We start from the raw sequence: 12,793 nt of genomic DNA on the forward strand, positions 1-12,793 counted from the left end.
CACACACGCACACTCCACTCTGCAGTGACAGAATGCATTGTTCAATGATTTTATCACTATTATGTTATTATAGCTGAACCCATATTGACTGGAAAAGGTTTATTCACTCAAATCACAGACTGTTGTAGGCAGAATAGTGTAATGGCCATTCCTAATCCCTGGTACTGATGAATATGTAACCTTCCACAGCTGAAGAAACTTTGTAGATGTGATAAAGGTTAAGGAACTTGAGATGGCAAAGCATCTTGAACTATTTGGGTGCTCTCAGCCTAATTACATGTCATTAAAAGTAGAAGAAGCAGTAGAAAAGGGGGGATCAGAGTGATGTAGCTTCTATAAATTCTCCTTGCCTTTGCTGATCTTGAAGATAGAGGAAGGAGCCATAGAATGTGGACAGCCTCTAAGAGCTGGTAGAGACCAGGAAATAATTTTCTCTTCGATCTTCCAGAAAGGAATGCAGTCCTGCTGACACCTTGATTTTAGCTCAGTGAGACTTGTGTCAGACTTCTGGTCTACTATACAACAATAAATTTGTGGCATTTTAAAGCCACTAAATTTATAGTAAATTGTTATGACAGCAATATAAAAGGGTGCAGACACAATCCTAGTTCTGCCATTAAATTACCTTTACTTGCTGAGGAAGTCTTCATACTACAATGCTTTCCACTGTAAGTGGAGATAAGGGAGCATTTTTCAGGAATAAATATATCCCTTTGTCAGTTCTGATGATATTTATTAATTATATGTTATTCTTTACATTCACTTAAAATGGTCATCAACAGTAATGTCAGTATTTACCTTACCATTTGTTTAAATTTAGCTACTACTTGAATTTCACTTTCATTGTCATTTCAACAGTCAATTGAATAAATGTTTACTGAGCACCTGCATTTGTAAGGCATTTTCACTAGACACAGATGGAGGTTTCTTACCTGTAATTAAGTCTGTGAAATATGTCTTTTATCCCAAATAGAAGAAACTCAAGCCATCTTCTTGAATTGTTCAGATTTCACCTAGGTAGCCAAGATTGCTGTTTATTAGTTTCTTTATCTCAAATATTTATTTAAAATGATCATATGTACCATAAATGAAATAAACTTATTTTTAACATTGATAAGTTCCATAAAATAATAAAAAAGTAACAAGATTTTAAAGTAAAAGCATAATAAAATTTATCATGACCCCTGTTGAATATTAGTGTGGCAAATAATACATAAAAATAAGGAGGAAGTAGATGAGGCTGTATTAGGGCCAGGATTGGCTGCACGTTGATGTTGGGTGATGAGTGCACTGGGGCTCATGGTAAGAGCCTATCTGCTTCTGTATAGGTGTGAAATGCTTCTACAATATGAAGTTTTCAAAACACTGCATATTAGGAAATGTGACCCATATGTTTTTTACTTAGTGCCAGTTTAAGGGGAAATTGGAAAGAACTTTTCATTTTCCCTGTCCCAGTTATACTAGTTCAGATATGCATTGCTTGGTCTCTAGGTTCCTGCAATCAACTCATACCTAATCCCCCTTACTTCAATATCTCCTCAAATCCATCCCATTTACTACAGTCAAGCTATTGCTTATGCCATTCCAACATCCATCAACTAATCAAGGGTTTTCTGTATGTAAATTCTTCCATCCTATTTTCAAAGTTGCCCATTCTTTGGCCTAAACTCTTTTACTTCACTTCTCTCTATTCCAACAGATCCTAGAAAGTCCAATCTTTTCATTCTGCTAGAGAGACCAGGTCCATTCTTATTGTACATCCTGCTCCTCTCCATGTATTCCAAGTCTACCAAGCTTTTAAGATTGATCCATTTCCCGAATAATGTATTTTTTGACACTGAAATAAATTATAAAAGATATATACATGCTTACATATTTTAATCTTAAAATATATATATATATAATATACATATTTTTCATCTTAAGAGGTTTGTTGGACCAATTTGCTAGTGTCAATCACGAAGGACATGGTCATTCAAATATGCAAAATGAAAGGATCTAGAAGAGATCTCTGCTTCCTCTGATTTGGTTTTTGACATTAAATAAGCCAAACTCAATCAGTTCTATCATTTTGAGGTATTACTTAATGGTAGTGTTTTACTTTGTGGTTGTTTCAAAGTATCTCTAAAGATAAACAACCAAATGGTAAAGATAATGAAAAGTAGGAGATGGATGTTTTCTTTTCTTTCTCTTTCAGTTTAAAATCCAGTGCCCTTTTGAGATGCCTTTGCCTGCTAAGGACTAAAGCTGCCTAAAAAGTGGTGAGCTGGCTGATTCCCTATTTACTCTGGGGCCATTGTCCCCTGTGTAATGCTTTCCTTAAAGCCCTGCTTGGGTTAACCTCAAAGGAATGCAGTTTGCCTGCAGCAAATCTTCCACAGCACATCCATGAAAATCAGCCGTGTAGCCGGGTGTACAGTATTAACCTACAGAGCAATACAAGGGCCCCTTGATAGGATAAAAAAGCATCTTAGGTCCAAGGCATCATGAGAGAAAGGATAAAATTACATTTCTACTTGAAAACACAATCACATTATCTAATAGAGAGTCTCCGTCCTCCTTTAAAAATTTTGCTTCACCCAGAATATTTCTACTCGAAAATCACTAAAAATTGCAGTACTTTAATGTCTATTGATTTAAATTAGCATTTTGCATATGGACCTTAGTACCCTTTTTGCTTTCCTTGAGGACTTGGCTACTCAAATAGACAAAGATTTAGCAAAATCAGTGAACACCAACCTTGGAACCTATGTGTGCGTAGGCTACCTTGAAAACCTCTATGTAGACCTAGAGTGCCTTCTGCATGCAGTGTAACTAGCCCCTTCACTAGCCCCCCTTTTGTTCACAGCATCTTTGACACTACTCTTCTTGTTCTCCTACCTCTTTGACTTCAAATCCTTTCTCAGTCTACCCATTCATGTTGATTTTTAAAGATTATAGTCCTTTTCACATGCCAATAAACTATCCACTCTGTTCACTTTTAATTACTTCTCTATCTCATCCAGCTACCAAGCCCCCATTGTCTCCCAAGCAGCTCTCCCCTGGTTTCATTCCAGGCCCTACTCTGCCTGGTCACCTCTAAGACTCTCTCCCTCAACTCCTTTCTCAAAAGACCTACTTTTGGTAGCAAAGATGTGGAGCAACAGGAAAACTCCTCTCCTTCACCGCTGGGGGAATGCAAAATGCCACCTTGGAAGACAGTTTGGCAGTTCCTTATGAAACTAAACATTATCTTACCATATGATCCAGCAACCATGCGCTTTAGTATTTACTCAAATAAACAGAAAAGTTACATCTACACAAAATCCTGCATGTGCATGTTTATAGCAGATTTATTTATAACTGAGAAAACATTGAGTCAAGATGCTCTTCAGTAGGTGAACAGATAAATAAGCCAGTACAATGGATCCATTATTCAGTGATAAAAAAATAAACTACCGAACCATGAAAAGGCCTGGAGGAACCTTAAATGCAAAACACTAACTGAAAGGAGCCAGTCTGAAAATGTTATACCTGTATGATTGCAACTATGTGACATTCTGGAAAAGGCAAAACTATGGAGAGAGTGAAAAGATTAGTGGTTGCCAGGGGTTGGAGGTAGGGGGAGCGGGGACGAACAGGTGAAGCACAGATTGTTTAGGGCAGGGAATCTGCTTTGTATGGTACATGTCATTACACATTTGTCAGAACCCATAAAATGCACATCAAGAGTGAATTCTAATGTAAACTCTGGACTTTGGGTGATAATGATATGCCAGTATAGGCTCATTGACTGTAAAAAAATTACCACCCTGGTGGGAGATCTTGGTGGGGGAGGCCAAATGGAGAAGGGGTGGTATGTGGACACTTTCAGCTCAATTTTTCTGTGATCCTGAAACTACTCTAAAAAATAATCTTTTAAGTTAAAGAACTTAAAAGACTGACTCTGGACCAATACAACAGAAGGCTGCTTAGCAATGCTGGAAAAACAGAATAGCCAAGCTTTTAGACCTTTATTATCTCACCTGTGGGCACCCAGTGCTGGTCCTCAAGTCCTTCATGGACTCCTTTCCACTTTCAGCTCCTATGCTATGCTAAACTTTGACTTCTTTTAATATTTCCTACTTAACCACATCCACCTATGCTCATAACATGGTAAGACTTGTTAACTTCCTTTCTTACTACCTACACACGTGCTGGCATCTCTTGCCAGTCCACCCCCTTATTCCATCTGTTTACATGAAAGAGGGTTCCTTCCTTCTGTCCAAGGTTGGCCTTTCTGTTGTACTTTAGATCCCATCCCCTCTACCTCCAATGGCCCCACTCCATCATTCATAGCTATTCTACTGTATCCTTAATCTCCCCCTCTCCCAACTGACTTTCAGTCTTGGCATAGACATGCTCAAATTTTTCCCATTTTAAAGGAAACTCTCCCTTGACCCCATTACTTTTCCATTTACTGGCAAACTACCAGCATCATTTGGTTGCAGTGGTCAGGAAGTTTTAGTTGCAAGTGAAAGAAAACTTAAACTGGCTTAGAGGAAAAAGGGACTTTATTTACGCCTACAACCCAAGGAAGTGGTGAACTGCAAAAGTGTGAAAGGGGTAGAGATTCAGCTAAGAGTCAGGAAAAATCAGAATCTATTGTTGCCTGGATTCTCTCTCCATCTTAGCTCTCCATCTCTCTGCATTTGGTTTCAACTTCTCTTAATACAATTGAGCTTTCTTCACATGTTAAGACAACAGGTTCCCAAATTTTACCACCTACAGTTTCTATCATCAGGGAGCAACTAACCTCTGTTCTCTGAATATCACATTAAAGTCCCTGGAAAAGGCACTCATTGGCTTACCTGGGTCCCAGTACTCAACATGGGCAAATTACTGGGGCAAGTGGATCCAGTCAAGCACCTGTCACTGAGTCAGTCAACTGATGTCAGGAAAAAGGTCATAGGCTAAGGCAGCCCTGTGGTAGCCGCATGAAAGGTAGCAATCCCAGGAAGGATGAAATACCAGCAGACAGGATCACAGATACACTAGGGGACTTGCATTGAAATACGGCCCCCCTTCCACCACTCAAGTGAAACACGTCTGGGAAGGACAACATTAACTGTGTATTGCTAGATACAATGGAAAACATGTCTTCCCTTGGCGTACAGCAATTCTCATTTATCATTGTTGACAGACCCTACCTGCCCGTTCTTGAGAGCCACCCCTCCCTGGCTTATGTGATACCATCTACTCAGTCCTGGGAACCTCATCTCTGGTAATGCCTCTACTCCATGCATTACAGGCTTCCTTTCTTTCCCTGGTTCCTCTTTCTCAACATTCCCTAAAATATAAAAGCCCTCTGGTTTACTGTAACAGCTTTGTGTGACATGCTCTGGTATGATACTTATCTCCCTTCATTTATCTTTACCTTTGCTTGTAAGGTGGATATTATGAAACAGAAATCAGGTTCAAGTCTGCAGTCTCTGAGAAAAGCTCCCTGGTGTTTTCCATATAATACTCACATTTCTGAGTTAAACACATGTCCTGGTCTGGAACTCACTCACTCTCTCTCTTACTCCTACCTTACCTGCAGTCACTGGCTACAGTTTTCATGCCTCTGTCTCTTCCCTAGAGGAATAGAGCCTCTCTACTTCTAGTCTTTTTTTTTTTTTTTTTTACCAATTTTCTTTCAGCTCCTAATTTTCCTTCAAAATTCAATTCAACAAATGGTTTTAAGGGGGGGAGAGGACTATATCTGGGGATGAAAAATATTCTTAATGCTTTAAAAATCACTAAAATCAATTCCAGATACAATTAGAAAGATTTATGAAATAATAAAAACAAGGGAAAAATGAGAAAACTAAGTTTGTTAGTGAAGAGTTACATTTCTGAAGAGGTTAATTAAGTAAAAAAATAATTTTTTAAATTGAAAAAACATTATTGGAATATTTAATTTGGTAATATTTATATTTTTGGTAGTTCAAACAAAAAGATATTAAAAGGCAAATGACAAGCTGGAGGGATTATAAATAAAATAGATTATCTCTTACTATTCACATTATATAAAAAGCTCTTGAAACTTAAGGCAATATGATCCTAGGAGACAAAACTTTTGAAAGGCATGGATAGATAGAGATAAATTTGTTTTTTAAATGAAGAGAAATAGACCAAAAATTTAATAGCAGTTACCACTAAATGGCTAAGACAGAGGTGATTTTTATTTTTTATTTTACTCTTTTTGGTATTGGATAGGTTCTACATAGTTAAATTATATTTTACTTCTAAAAATACAATGTAAATGATGCATAAAATTTTTAAATGCTGAGAAACTGGGGACAACCAACGCCCAAGAAGAGTCAAGGACCACATCTTTAATTCTCCTCCGAAAGGCGTCCATCACATGCTGCTTAAGGTTCTAACTTCTTGGCATAGCCATCAAATTCTCCGTCTTCAGCTTTTGCTCTTCTGGTCTCATCTGCTGCAGCTAGCCCAAAGGTATGCTTACGTCCTGATACCCTAACTCACCTACAATTACCCACAGATGCTCTGCTCTGTCACTGGCCTTCTAACATGCTGATCCAACCCCTGGAATGCCATTTTCCTTTTGTCTGCCACTTAGGTTCTCACTAGGCCTGCAAGGCTTCAAGCATTATTTTACTGGCTTTCTCTGACTTCCTCAAGCAGAGCTGTTTGATCTGGTTTCCCATTGAACCCAGTGTGTCAGTTCAGCTGCAAGACCAAATGAAGAGGATGATAGGTGTTGGGGGGAAAGTCTCTGGAAGATAAAGGGCAGAAGGAGGAAGAGGAGGTGAAGGTTGCCTGCAGACTGAAGCAGAAGACTGGGCAGGAAGGGTCTCAGGCTGCAGGACCACTCTGAGGAAGTCTTGCCAGCCCCCAGGGAGCTCTCCTGCAAAGACTGCCACTAGCAGAGCTTCATGCTGGGCGGGGGCCAGGCCCTACTCCCACTACTGTGTGCAGTCATTGATGGGGGCTGTGCAGAAAGAGTGGAGCATCAGCTCAAAAGCTTAAAATCCTTAAAGTTGCTGCAGTGAGCTGCCTGCAGCCATCCAAACATCCTTGTTGTCTCAGATTTTCTCTTTAAGAGAAATCTAAGGGACACACTCATTTGGTGACATACCTGTAATATCATAGATTGCATAACATGGTCACTTATTTTTCACTTGAATTTCCTCCTCCATTAAATTCCTTCAAAATAAACAAAAATTTTAAGAGCAAGATACAAATTAAAAGGTATTTATTAATTTAATGTAATCTTTGACACACACAGACATTTATCTCTATCTCAACAGATGCTCAGTAAGTGTTTGCTAAATAAATGAATGAACAAACAAATAGAATGAAAAACAAGCTGGCAATCTCTATATTTTTTACCTCTAAAAGCATATTTTTAGCTTTGTGAGAACATTATAAATGATAAAGAAACTGTATTTTCTCTGACTTCCCTTGCATTAATTTCATCTTACCAGCTATTCGGCTATGAGTTTCTTAATCAAATGTAGAAGCATGACTGTCACGAGTCCAGATATTGAACAAAAGAAACCAGAACATGAGTATTCTTATAATAAAGACATCAAGCTCATGTAGACAGGGACTCAATCGCTATTCTAAACCTTCATTTCAATCTTCGGTACATCAGACAGTCTTGATAAGTTCCACTTCATTGAAAAATAGAGAACATTTACCAGGCATGAACTCCTTCATATTTCCTCATTATCCATCATCCATTTGAAAAGCTCTTTAAAAATCACTAATGTCTGAAGGCACAGAGAATCACAGATGCAGGGTAGTGAGCACCTTACCATGTACCAAACATGGCACTGTGCAATCATCCCCAAGCTCCAGTAAGAACATGGACTTCAGGGAGACTGTATGGGTGTCCAAAGCCAAGATAAATCCTACTTTTAGAGCAATGATTTGACACTGAATTCCCACAACATTATTGATTGTAGCTTTAAAAATTCTATGCAAATCTCAAAGAAATTTGGTTCAACCAAAAGCAAATCTCCCTTCCACCTTCCTAGAAGATTTTTGTCCAGCACATTAAAAACTTTTGGGAGAATTAGACTCGTTGATCCCTGAAAACAATATTGAATGTGACCTGTAATACACCATGAAGTAGACTAGTTAAGGCTTAGATGGTGTTAGGACAAAAACAGTTAGATATTCTCCCACAACTAGTATCCACTCCTATCTAAGTACTATTAGGAAAGTTAGAAGGTCACCAGATATGTTCGACTAAGAGATATTTAGAACATTTTATAGAGCTAAAAATGAACTTGATTTATCTTAAAATTTTTGAGGTTATCTAAAAGGAAATCCAATAAAAGCCAACCTCTTTATTCTCAGATGAATGCAAAACCATATAAAATGAGTGAGATTATCATCAATGTTACTACTATTGTACATGTGGTCATTATAATAAACAGCTCAAATAAACCCCCAGGTTAAATACACACTCTAATTTGTTACACTCAGAGTTCTGAGCAGTGTTGATGTTAATAAAATTTCATTTTATTTAAAAAGCTTACATAATTATGTGAAGGCTTTTTAATAACAGTCTTAGATTGCATTCTCCATCCTGTATCCCCATGAGGTCTTGTTTGAAATTTTTCTCAAGTAAATGCTTGCTTTAAAGAACCATTTCTCACCCTTGCAAGTGTGGAAGTAAATCACTTGTATAAACTTGAAATGGCCTAGTGTGATTTTTATGGAAATAACAATGGCAGTTCAACAATGGAACCGAGGGTGGAAGAACCCACTGTTAAAAATACATCACTAATAACGTCAGTGCATTTCCCTTGTCTTCACACAACTATCTCTGGGGAACTAGAAACTCTGCTACACGCTAACTTGAATTCCTGTCATTGTGCTCGACACATCAGTCTCTCTAGTCTCAGGCTTATGGCCTATGGCTGAGGTTATCATCTAGTGTGTCACACACAGCCACTGAGATAGAATTGAAATCAATGGAAAGGCTTTTTTTTTTTCTTACATAGGCGAGGCAGATGATTCATGAGTTCAGCAATAAATCAGAGTGAACCAAAAACAAGTGAGCAGTAGAACAAATCTAAGCTGGAAAACCTGGAGGATTCCAAAGGAAATGATATTAAATATAAACCCTTTCCTATGTGTTGATCACTATATTTGCTTCAAGTTCCTAAGCCATTGAAAGTGATGACAATCTAGCTTTGCAACATGCCAAAAGCATCATTTCCTTCCCTTTGCCCTCCACACTGCACCCTGCTCCACCTCAGCATTTAAGAAAAAAGCTGAGGATAGCAAACTCTATGAGGTATTCTCAAACTTCAGTCTGTCTGGCTCATTTTGGGAGATTTTTGGCTTTTTATTTTATTTTATTTTAAATAACAACTGTTCTACAGAGAGCAGGTGTGCAATTTCTCTGCAGGACTTCTGAATTTGGTTTCTGTGATACTTCCACATGTATATAATAATCAGATACTTGTGAATTTTAAGAGACTCTTATTTGGTTATTAGTAGTGTTTTAGACATGAGTCAGGATTTGTGGCACAGCAAACCTCGAGGAATGACTAATGATGCCAAATAGTGGCAAAGCATGACTTAGTCTGATAATTCCAACAGCTGTGTCATATCTGAATCTCTTTCTGATGTCTGCTTTGTCTCTTCAGATTGTGCTTTTTTCTTGGCTTCTATCATGCTCTGTGGTGTTTTGTTGAAAGCTCAACATAATATATCAGATAACAGGAATTGAGAGAAATAAGCCTTCAGCATGAGGTTTTCTACTCATTAGTTTAGCATCTGGCCTATGTTTAATATTTACTGCAGCTGTAGGTGCCAGAGACTTCAACTCCTCTAGTATCCTTGATTTTTGCCTCCTCTGATGACTTGGGCTTCCCTAAGTACTCTTCCTTAGAGAGAGTCTGGGGCTTGCAGTTTGCAGCCATAATCCACTCTTGTTATTCAGGAGCCCAGTTTATGTGGCTCCTGTTCTAGGAAAGTGGATATTGACTATGACTCTGATTTCCTGCCTCTCTGGACTTTGGTGTGACAGTTTGTCCTGTGATTTGTTATCTGAAGAGTCCAAGAAAAATTCTTGTCTTTCAATTTTTTCAGCTTTTTCTAATTGTAAGGGTAGGAGTAATGCCTTCCAAGCTCTTTACAAATTGTTGCAGCCAGAACCAGAAGTTCACTTCACTGTCTTGGGAATCAGCAAGTAGGTTCATTTGTTTGTTTAATGTAAAGGAAGCCAAGAGATTGTCCCAAGATCTTCCTAAAGTTGTTTTGTCTTCGTTTTTGCTTTTTACAATAGCAAAAAGGATTTATGTATTTTCAAAGCTAAAAATACTATACAAAAACATAAAATGCACACACACAAAAGTCAATAAAGCCATTAGTCTCTGAGGTTTTCTACTCAACACAGGATGGAAGGTATCAACACAGGGCAGCATTACCACAGCCCCCAGTTGTAATTCAACATCCTTCTAAGACAAAGGGCATCAAATTTACAGTAACCCCAAGGTATTTACTCAGTCATTCAACAGCTACACCCCCTCTAAGATCTCATACTTGGAAATTTCCTCATCAAAACATAAAACCCTTGGCCTACAAACACTTCCACTTCTTTACCCCAGGCAGCATAGCAAAAATATTATTACTGGCTTTGTGAATCCAGTTCCATGGCTTAGTAATTAGGCCATATTCATTCTAGCTTATGGGATTGGCTTTTATCAGTCTTGCAAGCACCAACCCAATCCTCTAATGTGTAGGTAAAGTGAAAGGCTTGCTCAGTAGAATACTCCTTGGCAACTTTATTCATACTGCTTCTGCTGCCTGGAGGTACTACTCTCTCCACTATGCCTTTTGAAATTGTATTCATCTTTTAATTAGTAACAACTTCATAAATCTACCCAACTCTTTGTGAGTTTCTGCCTTTGAACTGCACAGTCCTTTATTTGTAACTTTATTATGCATTTTCCATACTCTAAATTTAGGTGCACTTAGTATATCTCCTCTAGAGAGTGAGCTCTAATTTCTTTTAAGCTGTAATTTATACATGGTGCCTCACACATGGTAAAAATTTGTCACTCTTAATGCATGAAAAGAAGGAAAGTAAATCTTTGCTGAGAACAGTGAGTTACTATTACATAATTAAACTAAGACTCATTGAATTATGTAATCTCAGCTTTGATAGGCATTACTAATGTGCAAGGTAATCTGTTAGACAAATACATTTAGGGAATGGATTCTACTAATAACCAGGCCCCTACTTTAGACTGGTTCAATATCCAGAGCCAAAAATTCTCTCTTTGAGTAATAATACCTTTGGAGTATTATTGTTCATGCTGAGGCTCATTGGCCATCTTACTGTCCAGTCCTACATCCCTATAAATCTCCTGAAAGTTTACTCATACAAAGTTGGCATTTTTACCATCCAAAAGATCATGGAGTTGAAATTTTAAAGATTTCACTTTATAATCTGTCTTCCAGACCGTGTAAGTATGAATAAAATATGAGCTTCACTGTGTCGACTTTTTAAGTGGTCATTTAGCCCAAGCTTGACCATTCCAGTGATAGTATTTCACTTTCTCAGGTTTTCTAAAATGTCCTATGTCTCTGCCAAAGTTATTTCAATGTAAAAGAAAGGGATTATATTATAGAAATTTAGCCAAGTGCTGGTAGCTGCTTTTTGGAAACAATCTAGAAATTTTACAGAAATTGTTTAGAAACTTTGTAGGAAAATTTATTGACTTATTGAAAAAACAAAAAATATGGTATCTGAATCCAGAATAATGGATATTATTTCAGGTTGCTGAGGTCAAGAAATAAATAAATAATGCAGCTAAAAACATCCATGGAAGAGAAACTAAGAAAATAAAGGGAAAGTTGAGGCTTCCGTGAGGAAAGGCCAAGAATAATTTGATTTCACAAATCAGGAATGACAAAGCCTGAGAGGAAGATGAGATAAAATGTATAAATCCATTAAATTATTGAATAGAAAAAACATGTCTGAATAACTAAATTTTAGAACAATACAATCAGGGAAGATTTTTTGAAGTTTCATTGAAATCAAGAGCAGTACTATTAGCATCTGGGCTATGTTTGCTAGCCGTAGTGCCAGAGGCTTCAGTTTCTCTAGTATCCTTGATTTTTGCCTGCTCTGTTGACTTGGGCTTCCCTAAATACTCTTCCTTAGAGAGAGTCTGAGGCTTACAGTTTACAGCTATAATCCACTCTTGTTATTCAGGAAATACTTAAACTAGTAAAATTACCTCAATACACCTACATGAAAAATCAAATGGGCTAATGAAGAGTTTCAATAAAGCAATAGATGAATTATTTGACTTTAAAGAGAGATAAAATCCATAAATATATGTGAAACCTCTATAGTTAGGGAGATTAGCTTGAAGAGTTAGACTTTTTTAATGCCATGAATTTTAGCAACAGTTGAGGCTCTATGTGGGCATTTAATCTGATGAGACATGAATAATCTAATAGGTTCAAGTTTGTCTGTATATTAGAGATAATTTAGGTAAAACTCTGTTCTCAATTATCATATTCACACAGCAAAATACTGCTCTACAGGACAGGATGTATACAGTTTCAGGCAAATTAGATCAAAGAATAGCCTCTGAGGAAAAGTGTTTAACTAGAATGTAATAATATGATATGTAATAAGTGTTTAAGTCAGAAATTGATACCTATTTTAGACTAATATTGCCTTAAGTTGTAGACTAACCATTTCCATCAAAGAAAGAACTTTTATATTAGCTATAACTATTTATCATATAGTAAGCTAATTTTGCAAAGTCTCTGAACTGTTATTACT

The 12,793-nt window shown here is 37.3% G+C and overlaps 1 long non-coding RNA gene across 1 annotated transcript in view; it reads right to left on the minus strand.

Moving 5' to 3' along the window:
- Positions 1 to 930: 930 nt before the first annotated feature.
- Positions 931 to 12,793, minus strand: part of LOC118970906 (uncharacterized) — a 112,674-nt gene continuing 100,811 nt past the window's right edge. Inside the window, exon 3 of the long non-coding RNA XR_005059099.2 lies at positions 931 to 1,013. This is a non-coding gene — a long non-coding RNA (uncharacterized lncRNA). The remainder of the gene's footprint in view (positions 1,014 to 12,793) is intronic.

This window comes from Manis javanica, chromosome 9 (assembly GCF_040802235.1).
Source record: "Manis javanica isolate MJ-LG chromosome 9, MJ_LKY, whole genome shotgun sequence".
In the NCBI taxonomy this organism is placed as follows: Eukaryota; Metazoa; Chordata; class Mammalia; order Pholidota; family Manidae; genus Manis; species Manis javanica.